General features: G+C 46.5%; 3 non-coding genes across 3 annotated transcripts; 2 read left to right on the top strand and 1 right to left on the bottom strand.

The window, feature by feature from the left end:
- Positions 1–16,650: 16,650 nt before the first annotated feature.
- Positions 16,651–16,723, top strand: TRNAV-AAC (transfer RNA valine (anticodon AAC)). The gene has a single exon. It is a non-coding gene; the product is annotated as a tRNA-Val (tRNA).
- A 2,633-nt stretch (positions 16,724–19,356) lies between these two features.
- On the bottom strand, positions 19,357–19,430 carry TRNAN-GUU (transfer RNA asparagine (anticodon GUU)). Its single transcript has one exon. It is a non-coding gene; the product is annotated as a tRNA-Asn (tRNA).
- A 689-nt stretch (positions 19,431–20,119) lies between these two features.
- Positions 20,120–20,191, top strand: TRNAH-GUG (transfer RNA histidin (anticodon GUG)). Its single transcript has one exon. It is a non-coding gene; the product is annotated as a tRNA-His (tRNA).
- The last annotated feature ends 2,034 nt before the right edge of the window (positions 20,192–22,225 follow it).

The raw sequence follows: 22,225 nt of genomic DNA, 5'->3' as shown, positions 1-22,225 counted from the left end.
ACTATTGTCAGTGTGTAGAGGAGATTTAGGCGCCAGATGAGATGAGGGGATTTCCGGACGTAAAGGTAACCTGAAGTTGGCCTTGGCCTGTGCCCTCCTTGGAGTAACTGGTGTGGCCTGGTGTCCAAAGTGACTCAGACAGAGGAGGCCTGGCTCATAGTGCTGAGTATGCTTTCAGGTAGTCACGGAACTCCTCCCAGGTTTCTTGGGGATCGAAAATGCAGCTGCTCCCGACACCGCTAGCCTCCTTTTTAAAAGTTTTTCAAATGTGACTGTAACTCTGGAAAAAAATAGACGCTCTTTCCGCCTGGTTTTGAAGCGGGGACCTCTCGCGTGTTAGGCGAACGTGATACCACTGCACTAGGAAAACCACCTGAACCACAGGCCCTAAAGACACATTCAAGAACTGTACCTCTTGCCACAATTGGCCACAAACATTTTTGAAAGGAAAGGACCCTGGGAGCACAGGCGATCCCTCAGGTAAGGAAGCTGCGGCTCCCAAGAAGCCCTAGTTTAGGGTTCCTCGCCTCCCCCGAAGCGAGGTCTCTGGGGCTCCCACAGTTTGACTTCCAGATCCCGCATCCAACACACAGCAATGCACCGAGTGCAGGGGTCGCCCCCGCGGACTCTCCAGCTCCCAGAAGCCCCAGGAGCCGGGCGTTAGGTGAGCCTGAGCCTCAGAAGACCCCGCCTCCCAGCAGTGTGGACGCACCCTCTCCAGGGCTGCGGACCGGCTCTTCTGTGGCCCTTTTCACAGCGCGGGCGCTCACTGCGCTCGGCTCTCAGAAATGATCGATCCTCTGAATCCACCTGGGAACCATAGGACCCTCCCTCCCCTCCCCTCCCTTCCCTCCCCTCCCCTCCCCTCCCCTCCCTCCCCTCCCCTCCCCTCCCCTCCCTCCCCTCTGCTCTGGTGCGCCTGACCCGCGCGCTCCTTCCTCGAAAACCCTTTCACAGCAGCTCTTCTCCGGCGTCTCCCGGCAAAGGGGCTTCCTCAGGTTCCTGCCGCTGTGGCTTATTCTAGTCGTCTAGTTTAAGTCCAGTACTTTAATCACACTTTCACATTTAGCGGGAACCTTAGCAAAGGCTGACGTCTCAGGTCATTTGGCTGTTGGAAAAACATCGAACATCAACGCAGGACGAGCCGCGCTTCCCGGCCTGTATTGACTTCGTTTGAAGACCAGGCCCAGCAGAAAGCCGCGGAGGACGCAGGCGCGGTCCACGCCGATCTCACGGTTGTTCATTCCTCCCTCATCGTACTTGACATTCTTCTTGAGGAACAGTTTTGTTTTACCTTTTACAATGTCTGAAACGTCTTTTATTTGCCTTTTACAATTTTCCAGTTCAACAGGTCATGGAGAGCGAATTTTAACCTAGGAAGACAAAGAGGTAAAGGCGGTTTTCCCAGAAAGCCGGTGTCTGGAGGGGATTTCGTGTTCGCCTCACAGCACACGGCCAGCAGGCAGAAGACTTTCTTTTTGCTGAAAGACTTTAATGCAACGTTGTCTGTCTGTGTGTCTGTGTCTCCCTGTCTGGTTTCCTTTAAAAGTAAAGCTTTACAAGTTTGGGGAAGCATGTGCCATTTTCTCCAGCGGTTGCTTTTCTTCTTTCTTAGTGTGGCGGTCACCGCGTTTCCTTCACACGTGAGGTTCAAGTGCTTCGACCCCGAGGAAGGCGCGGGCAGCGTGCGCACTGACCCCCACGCCGCGGGGCTCTGCCGTGTTCCGCGTCGACTCCAAGTGCCGTCGAGGGTGCGACCGGACTGCAGCATCCTCGCGAGCGCTGGAGGGCTGAGTCCCCAAAGAGGCGGACTTGAAAATAGCTTTAGATCAGGACATTTCATGAGATTTTCCCCCTTTTCCCTCCCCTCCAAGTTCCAGTTTTCACCTCCCACGCGCAGCCAGAGGAACGGATTCGCCGTCTTTCGGTCGCGTCCGGCGCGCTGCCGTCCCACGTGGACAGGACGAGAGGGCGGTTGTCCTTTCCCCGACAGGGGCGGAGGGACAGCGGGCCCCCGAGGGACCACAAACACACACCCTCGCCGCTGGGGCCCGCAAACCCGATCAGGCGGCCCCTGGAGCCTCCCTGCAGCCGCAAGGGAAGGCGCGGGGCTCCAGAGCCGGCGACAGGAGCGCGCTGAGGGCACCCGGCCCCGCCCCTGGCCTCGAGGACGGGCCCGGAAGAGGGACGCAGCCCAGGAAAAAGCGCAAGGGTCGCCCAACGCCCCCATCCGAGGTTCAGGGTGAGGGAGCCGAGCGTTACACTGATTTCCCCGCCTTTATCAGGAGAGTCGTTTGCCCAAGTCCAGAGTCGCGAAAAGGAGGGACTGTGTAGGCCAAAGTCCACCTGGACCGAGAAGCAAACACGAAGTCCTAACTAATTGCATGTGGGGTCTGAGGAAAACGCTGCGTCAGAGACAACTCTTGGTCGGAGCCTTAGGACCTGGAGTTGGCGTCATCTAAGGCAGGAGAACGGCAGGCGCCGCAGGTAGTGAGGGGGAAGACCCGGAATCCAGGTCTGAGGAGAGGTCATGCTCTCTTTCTGAACCTCAGATTCCTTATGAGTCAGGGGCAGACTTGGTTCTCAGCGGGTGATGAGCAGATCCGTCTACTTCCTGATCTCTGACCTGACGCTGGAGGGTCTCCTGATAATGGTACATTTACCGGCTCCGTTTCCTCCGCGACCAGCTCAGTTCGCAGAGCCTGACGGTTTTCATCTTTGGGTCTTTGGCTCGAGCCCCCGGTGCAGAGTTGAATTCGGTCTCTTTTGTTCTGTCATGTAAATCAAATTGTTCCGCACGTGTGCTGGGGTGAGGGAAAGCCAAGTGTGCTTCACGGGGATGTACTACTACTTGGTTTTCAGAGACATAATACGTGTCAGCGTGTAGTGGAGATTTAGGCGCCAGAGGAGGAGGTGAGGGGATTTCCGAATGTAAAGGAACCCCGAAGTCGGTCTTGTCCTGTGCCCTCCTTGGATTAACTGGCTGTGGCTTGTTGTGCAATATGACTCAGCAGAGAAAGGAGGGCTGGTTCGTAGTGCAGATTAGGCTTTCAGGTAGTAACGAAACTCCTCCCAAGTATCTTGGGCCATGGAAAATGCAGGTCCGCCCGCTGTCTCACACCTTCCGCCCCCCTTTTTAGTTTCTTGAATGGGAATGTAAATGTCAGGGAAAAGAAATCTGTTCCTGCTTGGTTTCGAACCGGTGACCTTTCGCGTGTGAGACGAACGTGATTACCACTACACAACGTAAACAATCGGCTATGTAAAGGTTCAAACCTATGTCCATGAAAAGCTCAGGTCCTGCCACCACTATCCTAGTCACCAACCTTTTAAACTAAAGAGTGAAACTGGAACCACCAGTGATCTCTCAGCGGAGGAAACTGCGGCTCCCGAGACGCCCAGCTTTAGGGTTCCTCACCCCACCCCACCCCCGCCCCGTTTTACAGATGAGGTAGCTGAGGTAACTGAGATGCTGGAAAGTTAAGTACATTTGCCCAAGGTCACACAGCTAGAAGCCACATTGCTAGTATTCCAACCCAGGCATGTGTCTCCATTTTATTCATATAGTATTTGAGGGAGAATCCAGAGGCCTAACTAGTCCACCATCCAGTTCCCACAGCCCCGCAGGCTGTCTTTGTCTAGTTCTGGGCCTGCCGTGTACATTTCTGCCCTTCTCCTTGCACAGATTTGCTCTTTATTCTACCAGCCTGGGCTTCCCCACTTCACACACTTTGCCACACAGCTTCCTCCTTACCCAAGCCTTGCAGCCGGTCTCATCTTCTCTGCCAGCTCCCCCTCCTCAAACAGCACTTCCTCCTCCAGCACAGATTCAATGAGGTCTTTGTACTCTTCACACTCTGGGGAAACAGAGATGCTGCCTCAGGGGAAAGCTGGACAGGCTGCTGCGGTCACTGACTTCAAGGGAGGAGGCAGGGTCCATCCCGGGGACAGATGTAACCTCGGTACCAGGCTCCACGCAGGGATTTCCACATCTGATTCCTCAGCCTCCCAACTACGTGGCATTTGATTCCTCCCCATGTTACAGCTGAGGAAAGAGAAGCTCACAGGCAGGTATAATAACTTTCTCAAGATGATTCAACTGAAATGAAGCAAAGTCAGAATTCACATACCCTGAGTTCTGACTCCAAAACTTTACCAAGCCTTGCAGCCTCTTAAGTAGAATATTAACCTGGGGCATGGGGTAGGAATTTCCTGTGTTTTGGGGAAGGCTCCAAGGACTGTAGGGCTGACAGTTGTCCCACATTGAGAGTTTCTGTAATCCCCCAATATGTCAAAGATTTTTTAAAATTTTTATTTATTCATTTATTTTTGGCTGTGTTCGGTCTTCATTGCTGTGCGCGGGGTTTCTCTAATTGCAGTGAGTGGGGGCTACTCTTCATTGTGCGGGCTTCTCATTCTGGTGGCTTCTCTCATTGTGGAGTACAGGCTCTAGGCGGGCGGGCTCAGTAGTTGTGGCGCCAGCTCTTAGCTGCTCTTAGTTGCTCCGGGGCATGTGGGATCTTCCCCGACCAGGGCACAAACCCATGTCTTCTGCATTGGCAGGCGGATTCTTAACCACTGCACCACCAGGGAGGTCCCTCAGAGATTTTAAAGTTTATCTGGATACAAACTGTGTAAAAATGTGTATGAAGGGAAAGAAGTCTGAAAGACATATGCTCAAATACTAGCAGGTGTTGTGTTATTCTGGAGGCAGAACTAATACACAGTGTTTGCCAAGGCCCTGTTCTAGTAGATTTTCGAGAATTATCATCCTGTAATAATCACCACTACCTGAGGAGGTAGATACTAGTCCTATTACCATTACAGATGTGGAAACTGAGGCAGAGAGAAGATAAGTAACTTGGGTTTAAATCCAGGAAGTCTGGTGCCAGGGTACATGCTCTTAATCACTGCACTGTATTACCTTTACACGAAGATGTTGGATGATACCTTTCTTCCTCTGCAGTTTCAAAAAAAGCTGTGTTATGATTATAATAATTGATACTAAAAAACCTTACATTCCCATACCCCAAAGCTTGTCTTTTCACTTCTTTGACAAGTAGGCTTTAATTTTTACTTTTCAGCCCATGTCAGTAAGTTAGATAGAAAATTTTATACTCCATTGGTTTATTGAAAAATAATGGTAGAAATTTGAAAGCAAACTCAATTTCAGTATCAGTAAGAATCCTCCCCTTATATCCCTGTCCCTCTCATGCCCTCGCTCCCGAGTTCCTCAGTCACTACACCTCCACCCCTCCACTCTCTGTTATTGATGTTCTCACCTCCAGATATCTGTGGTTCATTTGGGAACAGAGAGCTTTAAACTCCTTTAAGGTAGGTGGGGTCTCCTATCACTTCTTTCTCCCCGAGTGCAGCTAGAACTGTGCTTTGCAAATGGGTACTCATAAAAGTTTGAATTAAATTCTGACATGTTTAAGCCAACAAGGATCTGACACGTGTTCCTGGAAGAGAAAAGAAAGTTTAGTGCCTGAACCGAGATCGCAGCCTCTATTCCTCCATACACTCTCACTGCAAACTTTACTCCTTTGTGCCTCAGTGTTTCCATCCTCTGCAAAATGAGGGTAAACTACCCACTTCCACCTTTCTAGGAGTATAGTAAGGATGAGATTTATTTTATTTGATTTGATGAAGAAGAGAAAAGAAAGTCTGGAGGGTGTTTAGGTGCTTGGAGGGAATATGGACAATCATTTATCACTCTGGTGACTGTGAACCCATGAGACTTACTGTATTTCTGCAGCTGGCAGTAGCTTGGGACATGAGGAATTTCTCTGTGAGGTCTTGAAAGTCCTGTTTGCTTTTTTCCAGCTGGGAGCGCAAGTACTGGTTGGTTTCCAGGATGCTCATTTCTGTTCTTGGACCAGAGAAAGTGGTGAGAGATACTGCCATGCTGAAGCTTATGGTGGAAGAAGTAGAGCCAAACCTGGGGAGAAGAAACCCAAACAAATAATAAATTAAAAACAAGTGAATGGATTCTGGTGATGGCTGTACTGCCTGGTAAATTACTAAAAATCACTGAAGCATACAATTATATTGGGTGAGTTTTATAGTATGTAAATTATATCTCAATAAGGTTTCATTAAGTGAAAAAATGTATTTAAACAGGTGTAAAGAATGCAGATGTAATTCATTACTTAGTTCGGGCCAGACTTTGTCAGCATTCCACAACTGAGAATCCTTAACCACAAAAATAAGGCAAAAGATGCCAAAGCTCAGAGGTCAGGCTCTGACAAGAGTGCCCGAGGGAGGACCCAGTGTGCCAGGTAACCATGTGGAGCTGCAGTAACAGAAATGGAAGGTGGGGCTGTCATGGAATCTTGGGAGCCCCTGTCTTCTAGTTGCCTAGGCCACACAGATACTCAAGGCCACCGGGTCTGTTCTGAAGGTCACCACTGATGGGGACACCCCCTCAGCAGCTACTCTCAGTACCTTGTACTGAAACCACAGACCTGTCTCTTTCTAAAATTCAAGATTATTTTGTACTGTTTATTCTTACAAGCGTAGAAAACATCAAGGAATTGAGATTTTCCCAAATTCTTTCATTGTTATAAGGACTGTCATGAAGACACTTTTCTTACAGAAAAATTGAAAACTTTTAGTTATATTAAGGGGGTAAATACACAGTCAAAATTATTTTATTATTTTTAAAGGAATAAAAAGGAAGTATTAGCCTAACTGGCAAGAAAAGGAACAAAAATGTGCAACTTCACAGAAAGCAGAAAGAGAAAATAATAAAGCAAAAAATTTTTAAATGATGAATTGAATGGTTGCAAAATATTGTGAATATACCGAAAATCACTTAACTACAATCTTTAAAATGGTGAATTTTTGGTATACGTAAATTATATCTCAAAGCTCTTATAAAAAGAAGTTAGGAGTCAGTAAAGAGAAAAGCAGGAGAATGAAAAATGAAATAAAATTTAAAATCTGGTTCTTTTGAGAAAAAAATAATGAAATACAGTAAAATTGGCAACTTTCTGGAAAATTTAATCCAAGAAAAAAGGAGAGACAAATAAACTTTAAAAAGAGAAAAGGGATAAAATAAATATGAAAAAAATTTAAATTATAAATGAATACTACATGTCAACCCTTACAAAAATTTTAAAATTTCAAAAAAAGAAAAAGAAAAATTGAAAACTTTTAGATAGTCTTGGTGTTCTTCTTTGATTCTCTAGTTTTTTCCACACCATTTTAATATTGTGGGGAAAAAATCCTGAGTATAATACTGTGCTCCGTGTGTGCATAATTAATTATGTGTGTGCATAATTTATAAGGATTACCGGCCAGATTGTGTCTTATTTACCTTCTTGCTGGAGACCAATGTTATGGTGGCTTCTTTTCACTCACTGGGGAAGCATGTAGGCTTCTCATTAAACTTGAAATCAGGTTTGACCTCCCTGCTTCCAGTCCCGCCCTCCTCTTCTCCTGTAGGTTGCTTTGTGTTTTAATCTGTATATAAGATGTCGTGCTTGTCACTTGTAAGTGTCATCCTAGCACCACAGGGTTTCTTTCCAACTGGTCAAAGTCACTGAAGTACTTTTTATATGTTTCTTTCAATACATGCAGTGGCCACCTAATTTGGGATGACTTGGAAACGAATGCTGTTCCTTATGCCCAGAGCAGTTTTCATAGAACTCTGACTGATAGTTTGTGTTGACCCAAAGCTGTTGACCTGTGGCTGTATTCTCAGCCAGAGCACAGTAAACATCAAGATCATGGGTCTATGGTTGTTGGTGGTGACCCGCAGCACTCCTGCGCAGTGGGATCTAGTGACATAGAAGCTGAGGTTTTAAAGAGAGGCACAGACAGGCAGGACAGAAAGTGATCCCCTGACCTCTGCTTACTTCCTATATACTATCAATTCGTCCCTAGTTTTGTGAGCCTGAGACTAGGGCAACTTCCCTGAAATATCTATCTCTTCTCTTCAGCTGCCTAGCTTTTCCAGGCTGATGGCCTACACATAATATGTGGGACCACGGCCACCTCCATAAGTGCCACTGAACATTCATGACAAAGTGAAGGAAGGAGGACAGACTACCCAACCCGCTTGCCACCCTGCTTCTAGACTGTAGTATTGGTGTGTGAGATGTCCCAAATTGTATATGACTTCAATCCTTTTAAATGTATTCTAGCTTATTTTATGTCTTAGTGAATAGTCTCCTGGAGAATGTTCTCAGTGCACTTGAGAGAAATTCTATTCTGCTCTTGTTGGGTGGAGTGTCTATAGGTGTCTGTTAGGTCACATTGTTTAAATCTTCTGTCTCCTTCGGCTCTTCTGCCTGGTTGGTCCCTCCACTGCTGATAGTGTGGTATTGAAGTCTCCAACAATTATTGTTGAATTGTCTGTTTCTCCCTTTGATTCTGTCAGTTTTTGCTTCATGTATTTTGGGACCCTGTTAGATGCACTGTGTTTAAAACTATTACATCATCCTGATGGATTAACCCTGTTATTGTTACAAAATATCACTCTTTATCTCTAGTAACATTTTTTTTTAACATCTTTATTGGAGTATAATTGCTTTACAATGGTGTGTTAGTTTCTGCTTCTGGTAACATTTTTTTTAAATTTTTATTTATTTATTTATTCTTCGTTGTGTTGGGTCTTTGTTTCTGTGCAAGGGCTTTCTCTAGTTGCGGCAAGCGGGGGCCACTCTTCATCGCGGTGCGCGGGCCTCTCACTATCGCGGCCTCTCTTGTTGCGGAGCACAGGCTCCAGACGCGCAGGCTCAGTAATTGTGGCTCACGGGCCTAGTTGCTCCTCGGCATGTGGGATCTTCCCAGACCAGGGCTCAAGCCTTATCCCCTTCATTGGCAGGCGGATTCTCAACCACTGCACCACCAGGGAAGCCCTTCTGGTAACATTTTATTGTTGCAAAGTCTCCTGTCTATTTTGTCTGGTGTTAGTATAGCCACTCCAGCTTCTTTATGGCTACTATTTGCATAATCATGTTACACTACATGGCAAAAGGTACTTTGCAGAGGAAAAACAGTTGACCTTAAAATGGGGAGATTATCCAGGTGGACTGATCTAATCACAGGAACCCTTCAAAATCTGGGTCAAGAGGTCAGAACTAGAGAGTTGGAGAGAGTCCAAGCTTGTGAGGGATTCAGTGAGGCTTTGCTGGCTTTGAAGGTTGGGGGAGCCACAGGCAAAGAAACAAATTCCTCAGTCCTACAGCTTCATAATTACTGCTACCTACATACATTCACTGATAACTTTAAAAATGCATTTATAGTGTGTGCTATACAGATTCAGATGGATTCCCACTACCTCTGACCATCCTTGTCTTCTTGCAGGTTACTATATCTGTCTAAATTGGGGGACACAACTGCCAGGCTTTGTTCAGCCTCTTCTATTCTCTCACATGTGTATGACTCTCTGGAGCCAATGACACTGTTGAGGGTGGGGTGCTGAGCACAGGCTCCTGGTGTGCTTGGAAGCCACAGGCTCCTGATACATCTAGACTCTGAACACCACTTACCTGGAAAGCCCAGTACCGTCCTCAAGCTTCCTGTCAGCAATAAATAGATTAGTACATTCAAGCCTTGCACTTCTGTGCACCCCTGAGACCATGGCCTCTAACATCTCAGCCAGTTTTGGATGGATATGTCCCACCCCAGGGCTACTCTCCTTCCTGGAGATTCACTTCCTTCATCCCTACAGCACATTGAGAAGCTACCGGTGACCAGCCCAAGGGCCAGCTTGCAAATCAGGGTTAAACAGTGACCTGAGGATGCTTTGTCTAGATCAGCCAGAGGTGTAGGTGAATGTGCCAAGGAGATTATTTCCAAATGTTCCACACTACAGAAACACCCCAGAACCGACTTCCCACCATGGAATATACAACCTGGAGGAGCGATTGTTACACCTCAGGCCAAGCACTAATCCCTCCAGGATCACAGCCTGGCCCCCAAGGCTGCCAAGCTACTGTTTAGACAAACTCTTGAATATCTTTTATTCCAAAATCAAGGCTGGGTTCTCCACAATTTCTTCAGTTGACAGCATCATTGCTCCTGGCTGCTAGATCTCTGCATGAAACAGACTTACCTGTGCGATAAACAGTCCAGCAGAGGTAGTAAAAAGGGTGACTCTTCTAATCTTGCATGCACAATAAAGATTCCCACACATGCTCTGCAGAGGCAGAAAATAAACTGTGGCAGAGTGAATGGCAAACACATACCTTGGCCGGGAGTCAAAACTGGGTACTGCACATGAAACCGCAGATACTGCCATTGAACTAGCGATGTTCTAAATTCAAGGTTGGGTGCGAGCTCATAACACTCCCAATAGTTCACATTCTGCAACCACCATATCTGGACTTGGGGACAGCACAGCTCCCAACTACACTGAGAGCCCTCGTGGTTTGGGAGCGTGGTGTGGAAAGAACCAACTGGACCAGAACTGCAACGAAGATCCAGTTCCTCCTCAAGGCTACAAATTCCCACCTGGGGTCTGGAATCCAAAACTGTGCCTGTACAAAGGTCAGGTGCTCCAATGACACCTCTGGCACTTGACTACTAAGAATTCCCCAAGCCTAAGTTCCATAACGTTCCTCTAGCGAGTTTCCCTAGAGGGATCTTTAGGGGCCTCCATCCCAGCTGCCAGAGAACTGAGTTGAATGAATTCATTAGTCAGAAGTTCAGGCACATCAGAGGACTGCTGTTGGTCAGTTACTCCTCTGATGAGTGTGGTCCAGATGCCTTCAGGACCTTGACTGGTAGTTGAAAAGCAAACATTTGAGTGGTGCAAACCTTTGGAATTTTGTCTTCCAAAAAAGGAGGCGGGGGATGGGAGGCTCCCAGAGTGAGACCCAGGATCTCCAATATCATAAAGGACGACAGATGCGGGAACGGGGACGGCCTGGGTGGAAAAGGCTTTCAAGGAAGGCCCCAGGGCTCTGAACGAAATTCCGGGTCTTTCCCCTAAAACCTGCGGCAATTGCAGCTTTCCCGCCTTAGTTGATGATCCGTATGCTCAGACCAAACACACGTCTCTTTTACGCCGGTCTTTCTCTCACACCACACTTCCAATTTGTCAGAAAATCGTTTTTTTTCTTTGATTAATTGCGCACTTTGATCCACACATGTTTTTCTTGGTCTGATTTTGGCCTCGACTCTCCTGATAAACGCATGGAGATTGATTCAACTCGCGACGCTCGGTCCGCCAAGGCTTCGGGGTTTGAGACCTTTAACCTCGGGAGCGTGGGGCCGGGCCGCGCTTGAGACTTTTCTCGGCTCCGCCAGTCCAAGTCGGCCTCTTCCGGGCCTGTCCTCGAGGGCCGAGGGCAGGGCCGGGCCGCCTCAGCGGGGTCCCTCTCGCCGGGTCGGGAGCCCCACACCTCGCGTGGCGCCGGCGGAGAAGCTTCGGGCAGCGTGGATTCAATTAGCCCGCGGCCCGCGAGACGTAGGGGCGCGGTGCGCGCGGGCGCACGCGGCGACGTTTTGGTTCTCTGGCACCCGCTGCCCTCCCGGCTCCTCTCGTTCTCCCTCGCGGGCAGTAACGTCCGGGCAGGAAGAGACCTGTAGGAGAAGGGCAGCCTCTCCTTTAAGTCCTGTCCACTCAGGATCCAAAAACGGTCTTGAAGAGACAGAGGGAGAGGTGGAAACAGATTAAGGGAAAAGAAGAAATCCTATGCGAATTCCTCATCTAAACGCACCCTGAAGATAAGTCGGCGTCCGCAGGGACCCGGTCCTCCCGGCGCTGGTGAAGGTGAGTCGAGTTCCCGTGAGCAGCTGCCGCCAAAGCAGACAACCTTGGCCAGGCGGCCAGCGAGTAAGCAGCCCCTCCGCCTCCCCAAACGGGCAGCACTTGAACTGGGAGCACTTGAACCTCTTTCCTTTGTCTTTTGATGGATTCCAAGGATGCAACAGATAGGTTTCTTTTTAATGCACTTACTTAGCGTAAGACCACTTTAAAAGTTTTAGCAAAGAAAACGACTGCCGAGAGGTTTTAAACTGAGGAGTTTTAGGTGTGGGGGAAACTAGACAAAACGACCACATACTGTTGAGAATGTCACACACTCAGGGGCAGCCGGGTAGGTGTGACCCCCAGATCGGGCCCATTTTACTTTCAACGCATTGTTTGTGGAACTCATTGAAATATGCGTTATATGTCAGAGGGGGACTACTGCAATGCGGTTTTCTGGTAAGACAGAGAGAGAGATCAGGCTCAACGCTGAATACAACAAAGCAAAGTGGGAATTTATAGCCAAGAAGCACGGTGAGGGTTAGTGAATGGAACATTACTAAGAGGAAACATCAGGAGTAAGGGGAGATTATGGCTAAACCAACCTAAGGGATTCTTGCTGAATGCCGGCCAAAGTGATAAAGCATCAGCTGGGGTATGGTGGTGGAGGAGGAGGAGGAGACTATCATGGGAGGGTGTTGTTTAAAATGACTTATCAGGATTCTTGCTAAAATTGGACAACGCAAACACAAGCTCTGAAGTCTGAGAATCAAGACCTAGTTGAGAAGAGAGTTCACAGGAGCCTGACGTAGAGTTTGGTCAAGGAGAGAATATGTGTCAACAATCAGAGGTCTCATACATTGCTGGTGTAACTATAAAGCGGTACAACCACTTTGGGAAACATTTAGGCACTTTCTTATAAAATTAAAATTCCACCTTGCCTCTTAGGTTCCATTAACTACTTCCTTAAGAATTCAACCAAGAGAAATGGAAGTGGGGCGGGGGGGGGGCTGGGGGGGGGAATGTGCCCACAAAGACACGTATAAGAAGAATGTTCATAGAAGCTTATTCATAACAGCCCAAACTGGAAACAACCCAAATGCCCAATATCAGGAGAATGATAAAGAAATTGGAAAATATCTCTGCAATGGACTACTACTCAGGAATAACACTACTTCTTCAGTCTTGCCTGTGCAATAGAGAAATTAGCTTTGCAAAATTCAGTAAATCTCCATTTTGGGGAATCAAAAGCAGTGTCCTGAGGATGGGACAAAAGTTCGACCACTGTCCTGCAATTGCTGACATGACTGCATTACTCTCGTCCCAGCTGCCTTCCAAAACAAGGAAATCCCTGCAGTATACAACATAGGCGCCTGCACAGTGCTGCAGCAATAATAACCAAATGTGGAAGGAAAAGAGGGAAGCTCTACCACCTGAGTAGAGCTGTGTGACTAGCCAAGCAGCTGAGACCCCTCTGTGAGAGAGCAGGACTGGCTGAGGCTCTTATTCTCTTGGTGAAGATGTTGGGATCTGATGAGGAAGCAAAGGCAGCTGCACAGCCGGCCCCACCCCGGAGTACCCGCGGTTGAATTGACATTCAACTGTATCTAGGCAGATGGAGAAAGGCATTCAGAATTGTTGTTAGATGTGAGAACTTATGAAATCTGTTTATCGCTACAGGGAAATAAAGCAGATGATTTTATGGTATAATGGTTATTCTCTAACCTGTGCTGTCCTATAGTGTAGCCAATAGCCACATGAGAGTATTTAAATTTAAATTAATTACATATTATGAGGTAAAAATATAAATATTCAACATCTCCACACTAGCTGCATTTCAAGCACTCACTTGCCACGTGTGTCTAGTGGCCACTGTATTAGATAATGCAGATCTAGGTCATTCATCTAGCAAGTCAGTACACATAAGATTTTTAAATTTCAAGGTCCTGACTTCTCACTCAACATTCGATTCATTCTAGTCCATTTCGTTCATCCCTCGTACCAGTAGCTCCTGGGTCTATACTGACCTCGATGTGGTCTCTGAACTTTGATTGAGAGGACGACTTTAGTGGTGCCCTTGGCTGGAAAAGAAGAAGCATTCCACAGCCTAAGGGCTACTATAGGGCAGTGGTAAACCAGGCACAACCAGGGTTTTCTCACATTGGTCGTTCCAGCCCCAGTGCTACTCTAGATTGCTCTAAAAGCTGCCCCTGCCCAGACCTCCAGGGAATGTTTGTGCTAACTCACAAGCTCTGCTTATTACCTCTGCTATTAACGATGATAACACCTGTTTTCTTTTTATTTAATTTTAGAATTACATCCTGCTTGTGGAAATTCATAGTGGTATTTCAGTTGTGGTAGTGAGAGGTAATTAATTTTAAAAATAAATTTTCCAAGTAAAAAGGTGAATCAAAGCATGAAAAATATCAGGTAATCAATGATAAAGATACATGGATATGGCTAAATATGAAAGTGATCTGTTCATTAATGAACTTAGAAAAGCATGCTTTTGTCTGATTTCTATGGGATGTCCTCCCTACCTCTTTTCCCTCGAGGAGCGCTTCCTCTCACCTGAAGTCAAGAAGGCAGGAATGCTTAGCTGTTCCCTCTACAACTTGAACACAGAAGGCACTATCACCTTTTTCTGGGAACTCCCTAGTTCAGATCAGGAAAATCAAGGCCCATAAAGACATCTGGTTGGAGATGTGATTGCATCCTCCCCAGAGCCATAGAGTCTGTTTCTTGGGAAGACTAAATGGTTCTGTTTAGTCTCTCTCTTCTTCATTGCATTAATTGGTTCTGAGTGTTTTGTAGGCCTTCCTTTCAATCTTCTTTTTCTCTTTGAAATCTTGGAGGTTGAACAAGAAGGAGAGGATGCAAATCTTAGTGAAGTTTTCTCGGTTACCCCTGAGCATGGTGGCCAAGGGAAAGGGCGCTGGAGGCAGACTGCCTGGGTCTGAGTGCTGGCTCTCACTGTCACAGGGGTGGGACCCTTAAAAGGGTAGCTCAGTTTTTCAGTGTTCTCCTCTACAACAAGGGGGTGGTAATATCCTACACTATCTTTTAGGGTTGTTATGTGGACTTAATAAGTTCTTGCACAGTAAAGCCCGGAGGAACAGTGCTGGTCACACAATGAAGCTCTGAGAAATCTGGTATTATTTCCACTTCTAACAGTACCACTGCTGACTTTCAACATTCCCCAGATAAATGAGTGTTTAATGGTTTAACTGATCTCTTCTGCCCCATATTAGTGATCACCATCTGGAAAAGTGGTTGGTTTTGATGTTGATCTAAGTGGTGATCTAACTGCAGTGGGGGACTGGATCCAACTTCATCAGTTTCTTGGACCTTGGACAGGCATGATGACTGTTCCGCTCACGGTAGACAATATTTTGCACATGCTTCCAGCAAGAACTTTCAATATACAGTCAGTTAAGTATTATAAGAAAAGTCCAAGTATGTACCAGTGACCCAGTCTTTTTGGTTGCTTTTGTTTGTTTGTTTTGTTTGTAAGAAATCAAAGGAGGGAAATATAATTTATCTGGAAGTTGTAGAAGATTTCCTCTCTCGGTTATGGTGCAGTGTTTGTAGCAAACCGGCATTCACCCTGAAAATAACCAAATAAAGTCTGGCTTAAAGAAATTCTGTTTGAGGTCGTTGGAGAAATACCTATGCAGCGAGGACCCACAGGATCAGCTCCAGAGAGAGAGAGAGAGAGAGAGAGAGAGAGAGAGAGAGCGAAAGAAGCTCATTGGAGTGAAACTGATTCTCTACCCTTTCCCCTTAGGGCATTTGCCAGTTCTTGGCAAGGCACAAGCGACTGGGAAGCTGGGGACAGGGCAGCTGCTGAGGGTCAGGGAAAACAGCAACACTCTAAGTAGTGTCAGAAATCTGGTGAGCAAAAAGAATGAGGTGGAGGAGGGTGAGGAAGAGGGGAGGGGTGGAGGAGGGGAGAAGGAGGGGAGGGGAGGGGGAAAGGGAGGAGGAGAAGATGGGGCAGGAAGAAGAGAAGGGAGATGAGAAGAAGAAAAAGAAGAAGAAGAAAGAAAGAAATGTGGAGCTGTCCACGTATTCAGACTTAAGGAGCCAATATCCTGGAGTGGCTTGAAGAGTGTGCTGGATGCTTGCTTCAGGATTTCCCCTTAAGACATTTGCAAATTAAGCCATGTGCATGTATGACGCTATGAGGACAAGCAGAGTGTGGCTGAAAGAGAGTGGAATTTCCACCAGTATCACGGTACGAAGGAGATAAAAATGCAAGTTCAGAATTCCGCAAGGGGCAGGACCCAAGGAAACACCTTAAGGTCTCAGGTGGGAGCCCTAGCCGTCTAGAGCCCGGCACTGAGAGCAAACTAGCTATGGACTGAGACTTCCCTGCAAATCCGCTCAGTCAAGGACTGGATTGAGGCGATCTTCCCCTCTGCTGCCTGCTGGGGGAGAGGGTGCACAGTCTTCACACAAAGATAACATCATGACTCTATCTATCATTTTTCACACAGCAGGTTCATCCTTCAGTCACAATATTGTAGGACTATAAAGGAACAGAAGCAAGGAAACGTGGAAGTTGACTCAACAGACGATTGAGATACTGAAGTTATCAGGTAGGAACTTAAAGTGATATGTTTTAACTGTTCAGAAAATAGATGACAGGATCAGTCTTTTTCACCAACGGTAGAGAATCTATTTTAAAGAACCAGTGGAAATTCCAGGAGCTGGGGAGTCAGCAGGGGCGACTCCTGCCCTCGGGTGCTTAGTTGTGGAACTGGAGACACTGCGTTGGATGCGGGATCCCGAAGTTAAGCGAGAGCCTCTCAGGAGTCACAATCTTCTCGCTTGAGGTGTCTCTGGTGCTTCCCGGTTTATTGTTCACTTTAAAACGTTGGTGACCAGGATACTGGTGGCAGGACCTATGGTTTTCATGGATATAGCTGATGGATTTCAACACCGTTTCCGTAGTGTAGTGGTTATCACGTTCGCCTAACACGCGAAAGGTCTCCGGTTCGAAACCGGGCGGAAACAGACTCGACTGCGCTGGCCTTTTCCTAAAATTTACATTCCCATTTAAAACATGAAAAGGGGGCGAGGGGAGTGAGGTGTAGGGACCTGCGCAGCTGCATTTTCCATCCCCAAGATACGTGGCCCGAGTTCCGTTGCTGCCTGAAAGCCGACTCTCCTGATAACCAGACAATTTTGTATGCAGCACAAGAGTTTAAGAACTTCTGTCTAAACACTACTTTATGTTTTCTTCCGGATTTTCTAATGATGTGGAAAGTATTGCTGGCACAGTATTCTAGCGTGTACACGTCTTGGATTTATTTTCTCTTCAAAATGCTCATGACACTGAACGGCCTAAATTTCCTCTTCTGGTTTTACTGAGCCAATAAGCAAACTTTAATTCCAATAGCTATTGAAGTTCATAAAATTTAAAATTATGTGTTCCAGTAAAATACATGTGCCCTAGAATATCTTTTAAATAAAGATTACGTCTCAGAATTATGTAAAATCATAGCGACTTAATTATGTCAGTTACAATTTGGGGGTAAACTGTTTTAGGCGTCACCCAATATATGATTCTAACATGCATTTCTCTATTAGGATTCGGTTCGAGTTGCCATTTTAAGATCTATTGTTCTCTTTAAGTTCTCTGGCTGATATTAAATTGAGTTAATTAATGTATAATCTTTGCCTGGAGAATATCTAATTAAGACAGGAAAAACAAAACACTGTCCAACTTGGTATAATGCTGCCACATATTTTTATAGACTGCAGAGTGGTCAAAGTTTCACAGGTTAGGAGGAGTTGTGGGAATCTTTAGGGGATGGTGGTGAACGCAGCCATCATGTCACCTGAAGAAGTGTAAAACGGACCCCAAAAACCATGAAAGCAAGATCCAAAGGGATCCAATTGTTTACAAGTTGCTTAACTGTACCCCAGAAGAAAACTCAAGAAGATTTAGAGGAATACCAAAATAGCCAGTGCCCAAGAAGGGAAACTTTGACAATGTCTGGCATCCAATCAAAGAATGCCAGGCATACAACGAGGCAGGAAAACATGAGGTGTAAGGAGGAGACTAATCAATCAAAACTGAACCACAACTGACATGATGTTAAAATTAGCAGAGAGGACTTTAAGACAGTTATTATGACGGTGTTGCATATGTCCCAAGAGTTAAGTAGAAATGTAGAGCACATACAAATGGCCAGAATCAAACTTTAGACATGGAAATGATAACATCTCATATTATGTAATTCACCAGATGGAGTTAATAGTAGGTTAGACATTGCAGGGGGAATTTAAAAAAAAGAAAGAAAGAAAAAAAGGATCAGGGAACGTAAAGCCATGAACGACTGACAGTATCCAAAATGAAACTACAGCCAAAAAGCATTTTAATGAACATAGCATCACTGAGTGATGAGGTATGTTTAAAAGGCCCAATATATGAGTAATTTGGAGTCCCTGAAAAGACCAGAAGAGAAGGAACAATTTTTGCAGAAACACTGACAGAAAAATTTCCAAAGAGCCAAATGAACAGTATGAGTACAAGAAACACGAATCAAACCACACTTAGCCACATCATAATTAAACTGCGCATTACTCCATTGAAATAGAACAGTCTCTCCAAAGCAGTGAGGGAAAAGACACAGTACATACACAAAACAAAAATAAAGATTATGTCAGATTTCTCATCAGAAGCAGTGAGAAGACAGTGGAGCAACATCTTTAAAGAACGTGGAATTCTATGCCTCCTCCCCAAGAAATGTCTTTCAAAAATGAAAGTGAATAATGACATCTACAGACATACAAATGCTGAAAGAATTCATCACCTGCCCACCCACACTATAAGAAATGTTAAAGGAGTCCACTGACACCAGATGGAAATCTGGAGGTACACAAAGGGGTGAAGGACAACAGAAAAGGTATCTGCCTGGGAAAATACCTAAGATTTTTCTTATTATTTAAGTCTCTTTAGAAACATGGGACCGGTTTTTCTAAAGTAATAACGGTGGATTGTGGGGTTTAGGACACATGCAAAGTAAGATGCATGATGACAATAGCATAACGGCCGGCAGGGAAGGAATGCGAAGAGGTGTGGCATCGCTTGAAGGCAGACTGTGGTAAGTTACAGAAGTCTGTTATAAAGCCTCAAGCAGTCGCTAAAATAAGAAAAGAAAGAGTGATACCTAATAAGCCAGCAAAGGAGCGAAACTGGAACCATATATGAACCATGTAAGCACTATGTGATCGAGCAAATGCTTCTCCAGGACTCTTCCCTCTAAGAAGACCTTGTACAAGGGGCCAAAGATACCTGTACAAGAAGGATGACTGCAGCATTATTTGTAAGCGTGAAATCGTAGAACCAACTTAATTTCAAAAGTATATGGAAAGGGTTAAATAAATACTACTACGTGCAAACAACGGACGGAAGAAAGTCCATCGTGAAAAGGAATTCAGAAAGTAAGGATGACAGCCGTACTCTTTCGAGGATTTCCAGGCGACCTCTTCCGATCGCACCTTATGTCCTCGTGTTGTGAACACGACACGGGGGACAGGAGGGTAGTAGTTGAGGAGCCTTTTTCGGCCTTCACGGGAGAGGGTGTGCAGAGCAGAAAGAACCACGAAGCCTTTACTTTGTAAAAGAGGGGGGAGAAAGGCGTCCCTGGGTGGGCTCGAACCACCAACCTTTCGGTTAACAGCCGAACGCGCTAACCGATTGCGCCACAGAGACACACGAGCGCAGCTGCCCTCTCATCCCCGTGGCGATGAAACACCGTTTCCGCGCCAGGCGGAGTCACTCGCCTTTCGCAGGACAGCGGCGACGGCTCCAAAGCCTCGGACAACCGCAGACGTGGAGTCGACGCAGAGCGTTCGTTCCGTGGAAAAGCCGTGCGTCGGGCGATTCCGAAGGCAGAAGGGCAGCCGAGCGTCCCCGCCGCAGATGCCAGCGCCCCGGAGACGCCCCCGGGCCTGAGCCGAGGGGGCCCCGAGGGAAGCTGAACGCCGGGTTTGGCTCCGTGCCGGCTCCCCGTTCGCTCCGCGGGCGCTGCCCGCCCTCCGCTCGGCCGCGGTCGGTGGGACGCGAGCCGGAAGCAGGAGGGGCTGGGGAGGGTTGGCCCAAAGGGGCAAATGCGAAGAGGCGGGAAAGAAGCCGGCGAGGTGGGCACGAGGACAACTTGACTTCCTAGGAGACCTGTGCAGAGGCACATGCCGGATTAAGGGAGATGAGAATTGGGTTTTGGTTTGGTTTGGTTTGATCATCACGTACCAGAACTGAGAGGAAGGGAGTGGAAAACGGGGAGCGGGCATGAGAGAAGACTATGAATACCTACAGTTGTCCAGGCAGAGCGCAGTAATTGGAATGATTTTACGTCAACATCGTAAGAGCAAGAACTTCTGCCGCTGCGGGGTTCGTGGCGCGCCGTGATCGTATAGTGGTTAGTACTCTGCGTTGTGGCCGCAGCAACCTCGGTTCGAATCCGAGTCACGGCACCCTCCTCTGTCTCACGTGGCACGGCGGCTCCCCTTTTACTTTGTCTTGAAACTTGCACCGGCCTGGGGGCCGGAGAGCACTGCTTTCCCCAGGCCACCTGGCGGCAGGAGAAGGGAAGGAAACCCCACACAGGGCACTCACCTCGTGTCTGAACAGAAGGAAACCCAGGGCAGCGGTTTCTCTTCGGTCCTGCTCCAAAACAGGGAAGCCCGGCAAGGAGCCTCCTGTGCTGTAACTGGTGAAAAATGTTGTTTCTGTGTTACTCAAAATCTGCAGAATCTTAAAGACCAGATAAAAATTTTTATCAGATAGGCGACTCCCCCTCCCTGGACCTGTTTTGCTGGTTTAATCTTGGCTCCTGGGAATCTCTGCTCCGAGGACTTTTTCAATCCTCGGCTATTGTTCCCTTTAGAGTCACCGAAGTAACCTCTCTAGTGCCTTTCTATACTCTCAAGGATTTTAAATGCCTATCGGCAGCTACTCACAAGACAAATGGTATCCATCAGGAGTGGACAACTGGAAGACCTTAACAGTCACCGCAGAAATGATGATAACGGTGACTACAGCACCCTCCGCCCTGACGACCCAGCTAGTGGAGACAGCGAATATGTGTGATTCTTCTGCCTGACTACATCAATGCTGGTACCCGAGAGTACCGTTAGACTGAGAGCATGACCAAAAGCGGGGAACTGTTAAAAATCAAACACAAGTGGAGATCACACTTGAAAATTCCCTGAGCAGACAAACCTGTTTAGTCATACAAGGAAGAGCTCATTTAGCTTATTTTGCAATACAAGTGAAACTTACCTTGGGCCACTTCTTGTTTATGCCTCTCAGAATCATAAACAAAGCCTAAAACTGTTCGCCAAAATTGATGGGAGGTAACCACTTTTAACCAATTCCCTATCACGAGGAAAACTCTAATGTTATAACCGATCACTGCGAAGGACAAAACAGACACCGCCCCCTCACGATATAAGTTGCTTTCTAACAGTGTACCACCTCTGAGCCTCCTTCCATATTCCGTTGGAGTGCTCCCAGTTCCTGAACGGTAAACCTTCACTAATTACTGTTTCGGTGATCACCAGTGGTTTAACTTCTGCTATTTGTGAACTTTGACGGTGCCTCGACATTTTCATCTACCAGATTGGACCAACAAGGGAACTCCACATCATACTGTTGTCCCACGTGCCTGGACTTAGTGACTACTCAGTCAGTCACGCAGAATCATTAAAATCATTGCCATTGTCCTCTGTCTTATTTGTTAACAATCACTGTCCAGACTCCTTTCACTTTACCTTTTCCTCTTCTAGAATGTCATGGAAATGGGATCGTAGTGCACACACTCTTGCCTGAAAACCTCTTCCTCTTTGCACAACGTCTCTGCCTTTATCCATTGTTGAGTAAAGCAGATACCATTCCTCTTTCATTGCTGAGTTGTATTCCATGGCAGTAACATAGCACAGTCTGTTTACCATTCACTCGATAATGAGCATTTGAGCTGTATCCAGTATTGGCTATTGTGAATAAAGATGCTTTGAACAGTCTTTCCACAAGAGATTTTGTGGATGTAGGTTTTCATTTCTCTCGGTGAAGAATAGCTGGTACCAAAGAGTAGTATATGCTCCACTTCATAAAAACCACCAAAGCCTTTTCCAAAGCAGTTGTACCATTTTATGTTACCACCAACAATATGACACTTGTGGTGATTCCACATCTTTGCCAAGATTGTTGGTGTTTCCTCTCCTTATAATTTTAGCCACGCTACTAAGAGTAGTGGTATCTCAATGTGGTTTTAATGTCCGTTTCTCTGACTGCTAAAAATATTGAACACTCCTTGTGTGCTTTTTTGGCCATGTGTATATCTTCTTTTCTGAAGTATCTGTTCATATTTTTTAACCCATCTGAAAAAAAGTGGGTTTTTTGATATTTGAAAAACTTGTTACTGGGTTGGAGGAGCTCATTATACATTATACAGGTGGTGAGTGTTGTCAGCTATGTGTTGTGAATATTTTCTCCCTGTCTCTAGCTTG

This window comes from Eubalaena glacialis, chromosome 3 (assembly GCF_028564815.1).
Source record: "Eubalaena glacialis isolate mEubGla1 chromosome 3, mEubGla1.1.hap2.+ XY, whole genome shotgun sequence".
Classification (NCBI taxonomy): domain Eukaryota; kingdom Metazoa; phylum Chordata; class Mammalia; order Artiodactyla; family Balaenidae; genus Eubalaena; species Eubalaena glacialis.
Note: the sequence above shows the minus strand (reverse complement) of the source record. Positions and strands in the feature narration are given on the sequence as shown.